This window comes from Phasianus colchicus, chromosome Z, assembly GCF_987193195.1.
Source record: "Phasianus colchicus chromosome Z, bPhaCol1.hap1.1, whole genome shotgun sequence".
Classification (NCBI taxonomy): Eukaryota; Metazoa; Chordata; class Aves; order Galliformes; family Phasianidae; genus Phasianus; species Phasianus colchicus.
The window spans coordinates 15,430,817-15,443,461 of NC_143476.1; the positions used below are offsets into that span (position 1 = coordinate 15,430,817).

General features: G+C 36.2%; 1 protein-coding gene across 1 annotated transcript in view; it reads right to left on the reverse strand.

The window, feature by feature from the left end:
* Nucleotides 1–12,645, reverse strand: part of ADAMTS19 (ADAM metallopeptidase with thrombospondin type 1 motif 19) — a 154,825-nt gene that overhangs the window by 64,455 nt on the left and 77,725 nt on the right. The window lies entirely within an intron of this gene.

Consider the following 12,645-nt stretch of genomic DNA (forward strand, 5'->3'; position numbering starts at 1 on the left):
AATTCATGGCCTCAATAGAGCCCTCTGCTCTTCCTGTGGTGGAAGCCGCTGTAAACGACAGTGATGATAAGGACAAAGGCCCTTTCGACCCCAGACTAGTGAGCAAGAGGAAGGAACCAACTTGCAACCCCCGATCTGCATGACGTTTGATGAGCAATCAGCAAAGAAGCGGAGGCAGGAGGGGGACTGACATCATTCAGAAATTGCATTCAGCTCTCACATGTCCTGCGATCTCGGTTTTTGGATTAAGGCTCAGCTTGCCCTGTACTAGCAATCTGTTGAGCTCTGTTATGAAAAGTTACACTCTTCGTCCTGGTGGTTGCAAGACCTTGGTGCAATTGACAGGTTCTCAATACATGATGTGGGTGGGCTTTTGGAGAAAATCTGCACAACAAAAGGCGCTGGAGAGGAAGCTCTTGGAGCTCAGCAACGCGCAGCAGAGCGTGCAGCCCCTGAACCTATGGCTCATCCACCACCGCAAGGACTTGGGGCTTATTGTCAGTGTGTGGGAGCAGGAGCTGCAGAAAGCTCCTACTGAGACATATGCTTGTGTTGGGATTCTCACTCATTCCAGCTGTTGGCATTGATGCAGTGTATCTTTCCGAATCTTTTAGCTGCTGTAGCAGTTGCTCAATGCTCCAGAAAATTCTAAGGTAAAAGATCATGGCATGCAGATTGAGAAGACCTAACAACATTGAAAGTATGTTTGAAAGTTGTGCGTGTCTGAGTTCCTCTGATATCAGTCAAATGCTTTAGAGCAGGAGCACAGCTGAAAGTGGTGAAAATACACTGCTTTGCAGATGTGAAGTAAACTTCAATAAACAGGTTCCTGATTTTAAAGCTGTTATTCTCTATAGCAGGTAGTGTAGTTTTTCTTACAAGAGAGGGAATCTTTCTGTTATAAATAGATTCCTTTTTTCTTTCTGTTGAAAGAAAACATTATGGGATATTCGTGGGAATCCAAAGATTCTCTTCTTTACAGAAAGGATCAGAGATTGACTAGAAGCAGATATTCAAGGTGAATGCATGTAGCTAAATTAGTAAACAGTGTTTGCTCTAAAACGATGTGTGTTCATGTGCCTTAGATTGGTAATGTAGGAAGCTTTCTCATATTTGGTAGTATAATCCAACTTGACTGGCTGAATATCTTCTGGCATTTGAGAATCTGTATATTAACAGCTGTATATTTTACCTACTCCTTCCTGGCTTTCATAATTCTGGTTCTGAATACATAATTTCAGTGATTTAAAAGAATGATAATAATAGATTTCCCTATTTAAAAAGAAAGAGGGGTAGAAGGGGGAGAGTGCGGGTATGACCCCTCAGGAAAGAAAAGCTTAAAGCATGCTATGTTCTTAGTTTTCTAAATTGTTGGACAACAAAGGGCCCCCAGTTTACAGACACTTTGGTCATAATGCTTTCACTCATGTCAGGTTAGGGTAAAATACCTGAGTTCTAACCAATGGAAGGGCCCTATTTGTTGATTATGTGAGGCCAAGGCTACGTTTGTGTTTCAATAGAAACAGGTCCGAGATGGGTACCAGCACGATGGGACTGGCCAGCTGTCTCATCATCTGCTGTAACGTGATCACCACGCTTTCATCAGCAGTTTGAATTGTCGACAACAAGACGGGACAAGACACACTTTGCTTGTCAACTGTGTCACAAGGGAACCATGAGAACTGGAATTGTTGGGATCAGTTAGAATGGACTATTGATTGTATTTTAACTGTAGTGGAAAGAACCAATCATTAGTTCAGTGTGTTAATTTTAGTTTAGCTCCTTATAGGAATGTTTCTAAATTGCATCTTTTTTAAAAATTATTATTATTAATAATAGAGAAGGGGCAGATGTGGGACAAAGAAAGTCATTATGAACAAAAAACCTTGCAGATGAGTAAACAAGCTCAGCAGCTACTTGCACCAGACATAAACACATATGAGGCTCCTGGCTCCTACATGTGACCAAAGGGTTGTTGCACGGGTATAAATGGTTGGAAGCGTGTACAATAAAGGTCTTTGTTCTGCACCAACAAGGGAGTCCTTGCCTTTCTTGCAGCAATGGAGCCCATAGCTCTCTTGCCATAATGGTTCATTTTTTGGATTGAGAATTAACATGTTGATACATTATTTAAAATTAATAATTTCTGGCTTTTTGTCCACTCTGAAGAGCAATTCTTGGACTGAAACTTTAGTAGACTGTAAAACCAAACAAAAAATTAATGTTTTGAATCGAGATCATTGCTGTTTCAGAAGAATAGTTCTAGCAGCTACCATTGTCTAAACTTATCTGTACAACTTTTAAATCTATTGTCATAGAAGAATTCTGTGTATTCTATCAATATATGATTTCATTAGACAACACTGTATTTTAAAGTGCGAAATGGCAAAAAAAAAAAGATATATTTATAACAATTGTGTATATCTGCCACATAAACGTTAAGCATTAAAAAAAAAAAAAAAAAAAACCAACTCTAATTCTCTTCCAGTACTTCAGCTCTTATACTCTTTTAGAAGTTATATTCAGCTTTGAATTTCAAGTATACCCCATAGATATCTGCATGAACCCATCAGGATTAATTTGTCAATACATTTCCACTTACAAGTGAAATACACTTAAAAGAATTCTCAGTAAGATCTGCAAATCCTCAAAATCAATGAAATGAACACCCACTTATGAAGGCAAGTGCAGGTCACAATGTTAATATCAACTAATTAGATCCCTAGACAGTACGCAAAGGGTGTGTTAAAAGAGCAATGGATCCTGCTCTGAAAAAATTTCAGAAATCTTCTGCATACATACTGTTGATTTCTTCTACAGTATGGTAATAACTGCACATCTTTATCTGACCCACTATCAACTACACTACTTCATAACGGTAGATACGCATGTCTTGCCTCCTGGTTTCTTTTTCCACAAATTTATGCATGTAGTTATGTACACAATAGGCATAATTAAGCATAATATTATGTACAATAACAGTCATCCCTTTATCCAGCAAGAAAGTAAAGTAAAGTTTGTGTATCTATTTCTTCATTAATAATCAAGGACATAAAAAAAATTCTAATACATACACTTGTAGTCACGGTGTTTTCCTTGATGTACTATCAATATGAAAGTCATAGCTATATCTTTCCAGTAAAAGACACCATGGAAATGATGTCAGTGTAAGGTGCTGTTCTGTTATTTTCCAGTAGAATTCATTTAGCTAGCACTGGGCACCTTTATCTTTCTGTCTATGAGCTTCTCTCTCCCACAGCTGCAATCATTCAGCCTTGTGCCTGAGTGAAGGAGAAAGATGTGTATGTGGGAGAAAGACAAGAGGGTTTGGGATAAGAGGATAACTTTATAACTTTATAATTGTCTGAAAAACTATGATTTACACATAAGACAGTGCTGTACTTTAACAAGTAGTACATCACATACACAGTGAACCAAATCAAATTCTGTTTTAAGAGCTGAAACATTATTTTTTTCACTGATAAATAAAAACACTCCGTCTATTTTGCATAGGGAATATATAGAATGAAAGTCAAAAACATTCTACAGAAGGCATTTTCTTAATGAAATATTAGCAATATTTTAATTCACACTGTGCAATGTAACTACATTTAAAAAAAAAACAATCAGTTTAGAAGCATTTTGATAAAGAGATTTGGTCAAATAAAATCCAGTAACGTGATATAAGGTTGTCAAGTGAACTAAAAAGAGATCTTTTTCTTATAACACCTCCCACATTTGTTTAAAAAAGTACTGCCAGGTTTTTTAATTAATTTATTTACATATATATATTATTTTATTTTAATTGTGATATCATGCAGAAAGCTGGAACAATCTATGCTGAATTTTGAAAATGATCTCTGTTGATGTTCAATGTACACAATGAACAGTCAAAAAAATAAAAAAATAAAAAAAAAACAACCTTAATTTCTCTGTGCTTATGTTAAAATTAAAATGAGGGCCAAAGTAGAAGACAAATATTGGTTCCACTTTTTTTTTTTTTCTGTGAAAAATAAATTATTGTATAATTCGCTACCTGTACAATTATATGTGCATGGACAGATGTAAGATAGACACATCTCTCTTATCATCAAGGGAACTTTATATTCTTGCAGGCACAAAATGCATTTCAGTTCACATACTGTAAAAGTGCCAACTACAACGCTTCGATTTGAATTTATTCTATCTGAGAATTAAGAAATGAAAGCTCTGTTATGTCAGAAGAAATAGTCTTCAATCATTATTCTGTGTTTAAATAAGTCAAATGAGGCTATTGTATGCATCTTCTGGAAATAATTTTGTCCACATTATGAAGTGCTGTTTTACATTTCTTAATATAACACTCAAAAATTCTCCTACACATTCTCCAACATTCAAGGCATCAAATTTGCTCCATGAAACTCAAACACTTCCATGTGTAAAGCTTTCTATTTTTTAAATTATTATTTTCATGGTGTTTTACAAATGACAAATGATGGCCCTGTTACCACAACCAAATTACACTTAAGAACATTGTATTGCACCTGAACAATAATGCTGCTATTGAACTAGAAACACGTGATTCAGGCACAAAGACTAAGTGGTATTAAAAAGTAATTCAGGAGCAAATAGACGGGAAAATTCAGATAGCTGAGGAAGATTAATTTAGGTCTATAAATTAACGAATTTCATTTAAAAGATTATAGAGAACACTAGCTATGGTTCAGTTTTATGGAGTCACTAACCAGAAAACAGAGCAGGGATGCGACAGACTACAAAATAAAACAAAAGAACCCAAAGGAAATCCCAACTACCAAAGGAACCAGGAATAGTCTGCTGAATACTCAATGTAATAAATAAAGTACTAAATCATAAAATGTAACAGTTCAATACAAGAGATAAGCAGCAGAGGCATGCTGAGTAAAAAAAATCAGTTAAAAAGTATTTTATACCTATAGTCAAATAACTACTGAAAAAAATAACCCTTTGAGTATGAGGTGATTAGTCTCTGAATGCTGATACCAATCTGTACTTGCAATGTAGGATGGAATCAGGGTTACAACTTGATTTCTTTTGAAATTAATGTCTTAATAAATGCTACATGTATTTACAAATGACTACAGATAATTTTTAATTTACTGGAAAAAAAAAAAAATTAACCAGTATTTTTTTTGCAAATAAATCAAAGCCATATTATGGTTACTATTACTTTAAAAATAACTTTAAATTAAAAAACGATGTTAATTACAAAGTATTATCCTATGTATTATTTCCAGTGTTCTCTTTTTCATTTTGTACTCCATTATACTAGAATCTTACTAGAAGCTTATTTAACCATGGACTTGAAAACTATATCATTTATAAACTTATATGACATTGAATAGTTCAATTAATTCATATAATTTGTTTAACCTGATATGTTGCATATCACTGTATCACAGGAATGGATTTAATAAATGAAGATAACACCACATAAGCTAGACAGAGGGTACATGAAAGCTTCTCTATTTTGTTAGTACTTTGTTTTTTTCCCACCTTTACAATGAAAATTTAAAATGTTATGGCATTATTTAATTCATAGTGAAAATGATGATATAAACAGACTAGTAGCAGGTTACTAAATGCTATTTTCTATATAGCTATATTATGTACAGTTGATTTCTGCAGTTAATGTAAAAAGACCACTATATATTTTTTTTGTTTGCTCTGCTTTTAAATTCCTCAATAATTATTATATTTTTATAACTGTATTTTAAAATATGTGGGCTTCACAAATGGTTGCATAAATAACATAAGGTATGTTATTGACAATGAAGTGAACTGAATGGCAAGAAAGTCAGTCATAGAAAATGGGAAGAGGTAGAAAACAGTTTAGAAAAAAAACTTTGTCTTTGATCAAAATGTCCTGGATAAAGAAATCACAGTCCTCTTATTAACAAACTGATATTACAAAAAAAAAAAAAAAGGGGAAAAAAAAGAAAAAAAAAATGCTTACCAAATGATTATTTCTCTTCTGCAAAACACTGCTGTGACAAGGTCTGTAAATCAGATTGTATTTTTGGTCTTAAAAGCAGGGGGCAAAAAATACAACTTGTATACTAATATACAAATGTTAACATATACTAGATGCTGAAGTCCACCTGACATTGTAACTTTTGCTAAAGAGCTGCCTTCCTCACCATCGTTCCAATGCTTCTGTCTTCAAAAAACTGGACCTAGACACCACATGGTGTCCTGGTGCTTTGATTCAAGAACAAAAATAATTTAAAGCTTTGATATGACAGTTGTATTTTCCATAATATGAATATACATACAGTTCCTCACTGTTGTTTTTTGTTGTTGTTGTTGTTTTAACCAAAAGTAAATAATACAAAAGAATTATTCACCTCTGGAAGAAAGACTCATACCAAACCAAGAAGACAGGAGGGGAAGGAAATGGAAGGAGGGGGAACAAAATGGAGGCAGGGAGGGAAGGAGAGGGGAATGGAGCTGGAAGGAATCTTCAATGATTGTTAAGTCCAATTCCTTGAGCATTTCAGAGAGAAATGAAAGTTAAAGCATGTTATTAAAAGGGTCACCCAAATGCCTCAGGAGCACAGACTAGCATGGGGTATCGACTGCCTTGCTGTTCCAGTTGTTAACCAGCCTAACAACAAAGACACTTTTCCTGATAATCAGTCTGAACCTCACCTGGTGCAGCTGGGTTCTCTTGCTGCACATCCACTCACTGATTCTCAGGGAGAAGAGACCAGCATCTCCCTCCTGCTTCCTCTCCTCAGGAAGTTGTAGGGAGCAAAGAGGTCAGCTCTTGGCCTCCTCTTCTCCAGACTGGACAAACTAAGTGTCCTCAGCCTGTCCTCGCAGGACATGACTTCCAGCCCTCTTACCAGCTTCACTTCCTCCCTCCAGACACATTCAAGCACCTTACTGTCCTTTTTATATCATGGAGCTCAGAACTGCATACATTTTTTGAGACTGCATGAATGCTGAATGTAGTGGGAGATTCATCCCTTTTTATTCAGCTTGGTGATGCAATGCTTCATGCTGTCAAGAGCGCAGTTTGCCCTGTTGGCTGCTGCGGCACAATTCTGGCTCTTGCTGCGCCTGCTTCCACCAGCACCCCCAGGTCTCCTTCTGCTGAGCTCTTCCACAGTCACCCAGCTCCCAGTCTGTACCTGTGTCAGGCATTTCTCTGTCCTTCTAGAGAGTCAGCAGTGCTTTCCAGTTCAATATCAGCCCTAGAATAAAGTCCCTTGGAACATGAAGTTCTTTTTACCCAGTCATCATTCAGAACTTCACAAACCTGTTTATCTCAAAATTGGGCAGCATATTTCAAAAGGATGATATGAAAATCAGTGTCAAAGGGCTTACTAAAATCCAGAGAGATTATAACCACCACCTTCCCTTCAGCCCCCAACTAAGTGACCTTGTTGCAGAAAGAGATGAAATTATTAAGGAAGGACTTACCCTTGATTATCCTACATTGACTATGCTTGACAATAGTTTTGTTTGTCAAATGTTTTTCAGTATCCACCAGAAAAATCTCCATTACTTTTCCAGGGACTGCACAAGACAAACACGTCTGCAGTTTCCTAGACAATTTCTCATGCACATTTTGCAGCTGGCTATAATGTCGGCTAGCTTCCAGTTTCCAGGGACTTCCCTCAACTCCCACAGCCTGTAGTAAATTCTCAAGAGGGCTACAGCTAAAATGCCTGCTAATTCCTTCGGCATCCTGGGGTATATCTCATTAAGGCCAGTGCACATACAAATGTTGAGCTGTTGCAACTGTTCCTTTACAGTTTTGTTGACCACAAACTGTAATTCATTGCTCCACAAGTCATTCTCCTGCACTTCAGAGGACGGGACATGTAAAGATCTATCATTAATATTAAAATCTGAGGTTAAAAAAAATATTTAATGCCTCAATATTTTTCTCTCCCTTACTGTTAGGTGAGTATCTGCATCAAGTATCAGTGCAATGTTTTCTTTTGACCTCCTCTTTCTGCTGACATACTTGAAAAAGTCTTTTTTATTGTCTGACACAACAGTGGCCATTGTCGCCTCAAGCTGGGGTTTGGCTTTTCTTGTTTCCTCCCTTCAGATGGGAATGGTGGCTCTGTACTCTCCCTTTGAATCCTGACCTTGCCTCCAGATGTCATAAATTTTCTTTCTCTGCTTTAGTTCCAAGAGGAGCTTCCTGTTCATCCAGTCTAGTCTTCTGTCCTGCTTGCCTGACTTGCAACACAATGGGATTGCCTGCTTTTGGGCTTTAAAAAGGTAATTTTGAAGAAGTGAGCAGCTCTCATGGACCCCTAAACCTTCTAGAGCAGATTCCAAAGGGATGCTGCAAATTGACTCCCTTAGAACAACCCATTACCCTCGCTACCCTCAAATGGTGTTATACCATCCTTTGGCATAACCCCTGTTCATAGTGATTTCCCCTTCCCCAGTGATCCTAGCCTCTCAAGCAGTCTCACTAGGTTACAGGCCCAGAAATATTTCCGTCATCAAGATAGATAAGTCCCATCAGGCCACATCAGACCCCTCATTTTAAAGGCTCAACCATGGTTATAAAACCTAAAATTCTGGTGGAGTCACCAATCACCAGAGCTAGACTTAGCATAGGACAACTGAGGAAAACACTGTCTGTGCTACTGAGTCTTTTAGCTGTCTCCACAGAGCTGTGAAATCTCTTTTAAGTGACCTCAGGCTTCCTGTTGCTACATTATTGGTAAACACTTGAAAGAAGAGTAGGCAGTTCTCCAAAGACTGCATTACATGCAAAAGTTTATTAGAAACATATTTGATTTGAGCCTCATGGACTAAGCAACCTTCTCTGAAGAGGGTGTGGTCTACAGATAGGAACCTTCATTCCCTTCAAGAGGGACAAGAGTCAATTTTCTTCAGGGTAGCTGGCATGGTCATGTGTTTTGTATTTAGGATGGAAATGAGGTTGATTGCACACCAGTGTTTTAGTTGATGCTGAGCAGCGCTTACACTGATTCTTTTGTGCTTGTTGTGTTGTTCTGCCATTGTGAAGGCTGGGGATGCACAAGAAGCTGAGAAGGGACACAGTCAGAACAATTGACCAAACCTGCCCAAGTAAATATTGCATACCATATAATGTTATGCTCAGCAATAGGAATGGGGCAACCAGCTGTAGATGTTGCTCAGGTTGAGCACTGGTGACCTAGGGGTGAGCGACTCTGTTGTGCTTCACTTATATGTTGATTTTTCTTTTTTTTTTCTTTTTTTTTTTTTTGCTTGCTTGTTTTAATTTCTTTAGTTATTATTAATTATTATTATTAATCTGTCCTTTACTCAGCTTTCAAGTTCTTGCACTTTTACCTTTTTAAACCCTCCCCCCATCACACTTGATTGAGTCAAGGGCTGTGCGTTGTTTTGCTGCCTACTAAGTTCAGCCACAACGTCCATGCTAAACATGAGTTAGCAGGGCCTACAAATTCTGCCTGTCTGTCTTGTTGGCAAAAGTGGAAATGCACAGAGGACAATCAGGACATAAAAGTTACTGTGTCTGACCAAATACACCTAGATTTTTATACTTCTGTGTTTTTATAGAAGAATCTGCCAAATCCTTCTCTAGTAAAGCTATACTTTGAGAGTTACTGGACAAACAAGTAGGAGACTAAAAAATTGTAGGCAAACACCAAATATTTAAAAGATTTTTAAAAAGAAGAAGTGTGCCACTACCCAAACAAACTATTCTATACTTATTTCTGAAGATAAAAGAAGTACTTAAAATGAAAGTGGGGCGTGGGCTACATGCATTATTGACCTACTCACCAAATTGGGCTTCATCCTTTCTGTGTAGGTGTGAAAGATTCCCTACTCCACATTAGTATGCCTTTCCCGAAGATTAGTAGACAACTTGAACTGTAAAATTAGCTTTTATTATTCTACTGTATTTTAATGAGTTTTGTTATCATATTTGGGACTGTGTTGACAAACACAGAGTAACTCCATCAGCCTCATATAACTTCACATTTAAAACACATTTTATTTTCATTGGATTTCATATGATTATTTAATATTATCACACAAAAATGGATGTATTTGAATGATGAAATATTAAGTTACTGAAACATTACTCAAGGTTTTTTTGTTGTTTTTTTTTTTTTTTTGATCTACACAATTCTCAGTGTCATTAGAAGAAAATGTGCTTTCAGATATACATGGCTAGAACAAAGACATTTTAATAAGGTGTAATTTTCCAGTGGATTTCATTGAGAATATTTATTTTCTAATTTTGTGTCAAAGTCAACTTTAGCTGCAGCTCAACAATTAATGTACATATTCACTTTCTAAGTATTCTTACCATTCCTTTTGGAGTTGACTTGTTGCTGATCAGTTGCATATGTCAATTGTTCTTTTTATGAAAACCAAACATCTGCTTTCAATTTTATTTTTGTATCTAAAGTTTTATGTAAGCATTAACCAATTCATTGGAAATTGAGTTCACATATAAACGTGGACTAACAAAGCTGCTACAGACTTACATTTTCATTAATCTTTCTGTTATGGGCTTACTGGGAAAGCTGAGAAAACCACAACACAACTGGTAAAAAAATATTTTTTCATCAGAGGTATTGAATGTAATTAATTGTAAATCCTCACCTCTGTTCCTGTGCAAGCAGTCTAGATTCTGGCACTGGGACATATACCACATACACCCCATACACCTTACAATCCCCAAGCCCATAACTCTGCAAATTATGTCAGTGACAGTGTAGCTCTGAAAATTGTTCTGTCTGCAAATGATCGTGAGATTTTACCAGAGACAAGTGAATGTGAAACATGTAGATATCAGAATGGAGACTGGCGCACTAAAATAAGCAACTTTGAGTGAAAATTGCCAGCTTCCTCAAAGGTACTGTTTTGCTCATCAGTGGTAAACGTTTGTGAATATATTTGTTTTTCTATGTTCTAAAATCAGTGAAAATCTACAGCGGTTATATTAAATATACTTTGTATCTATTGAAATGATGATCTATAGGAAAGTATATTTAATTACTGTTTAGAGAATAAAACAGGTAGGACTTGTTTTGTACCTTGAGAAATAGTTTTTGTTTCTGCTCTATTGCTGCTTTTTTTGCAAGAACAAGTAGAACAGTGATACTAGATAGAAAAAAAGAAGGAAATGATTAAGTTCTTTCAGAAGAGTTCATAAAATTTTTTTAAAAGACTTAACATGTGGAAAGAATGGAAGATTTATGACTGGTCTAGACTTTGACTATTTAATCCCCACTTCTGAGAAAGTTAAGAATGGGTAAGGCATATGCCTCTGAGAATATTCTAGCTACATTCAAATCTTTTGAGGGCCTTTTAAGTGAAATATTTATTCAAATGTTTGTCTTCAAATATTTGTACAGTTCTGTTCTGCCTATCCAAGAAGTCAACTATCTTTAGCGTGCTTCCTTGCAATCAGCAGGGCTAGGCTGTCAAAGAAAGTCAAGAAGAAAAAATGAATCTTTATTAAATATTATTTAATTTCTTTGGTAAATGACCATTCTACTTTAGATTAGACGCATTAAGGAATCTGGCTTCATGATGAAACAGGAATCAACCCAAATGCCCCTGCATGTTTTGTAATGGGGGCAGCTCAGTGGATCCCAAGAACAGCTGGCTATCTTTTCTTGAAGTTGTGTGGTAAGGTTCCTAATTTTTATGTAGATTGTTTCTATCCTATATAAGGTTGAATTTCTTGAATAAATGGTGTAGTTCAAATAATAATCTGCTCTTTGCTATTGAATCTGATTTGGTTTAGTCTTCATTTCTATTGCTTTTAAATGTCTACTACAGTACATATAGAGAAATGTGATGTTTTCTCTATGGACATCCAAATGCCATTATTACTCTGAGAACAAGATGACTGAAATCTCATCATGATCTGTTTTTCCAAATTTATTTGAATGAATGAGTAACTTTAACCTTCTGAAATTTCATAGTGTAGCCTTTAGCATTTTTCACCAGATTCACATACCAGCAATTTAGTTTTTATGTCCTCTAGGATGATCATTCTACATGCTTTCTCTTCCTCAGTTCCACAGAAATTCAAAGCCAGAAATATATTTTTCACACAGAGAACCAAATGCAGCAAGAGTCAAAACCTGGCTTATGCAGCTAATTTTGGAAAAAAATCCTAGCACTACTGGTAAGAGCCTCCATCTTTTCTGCTTGAGAAGTCTGAGTTGTCTGCTGCAAGGCAACCCTGGTTTGTAAGATCAATAACAAACATTCTCAAATTTGGTAGTGCAGAGAAAACATTTCTCCTGAAACTTCACAGAAATGTTACACATTCTTCCTGCTCATCTAGGAATCTGTACATCACTGCTTCACAGTCAGCTCAAGGTGTTACGTTTTTTTATTGATGATAATATCTTTTCCCTAGTCTGGATCCTGTCTGGACAATGCTAAATTCAGTAAGGGCTCTTATAAACTCATTAAAATGCTCACTGACAAAAAATATGTAGAGCTGGATCTGATTTATTAAGGATAAAAACAGCTTGGGGCATCTGCTTTCCTCTTTCCTTCCAATTAGCCTAATTATTGTGAAGATATAGTGACTATACTGTGAACATGTTGTGACTATAAAGACTCCTGCATAACAGAAAATTGTAAACATTTTCTTATTTTAGAAATAGT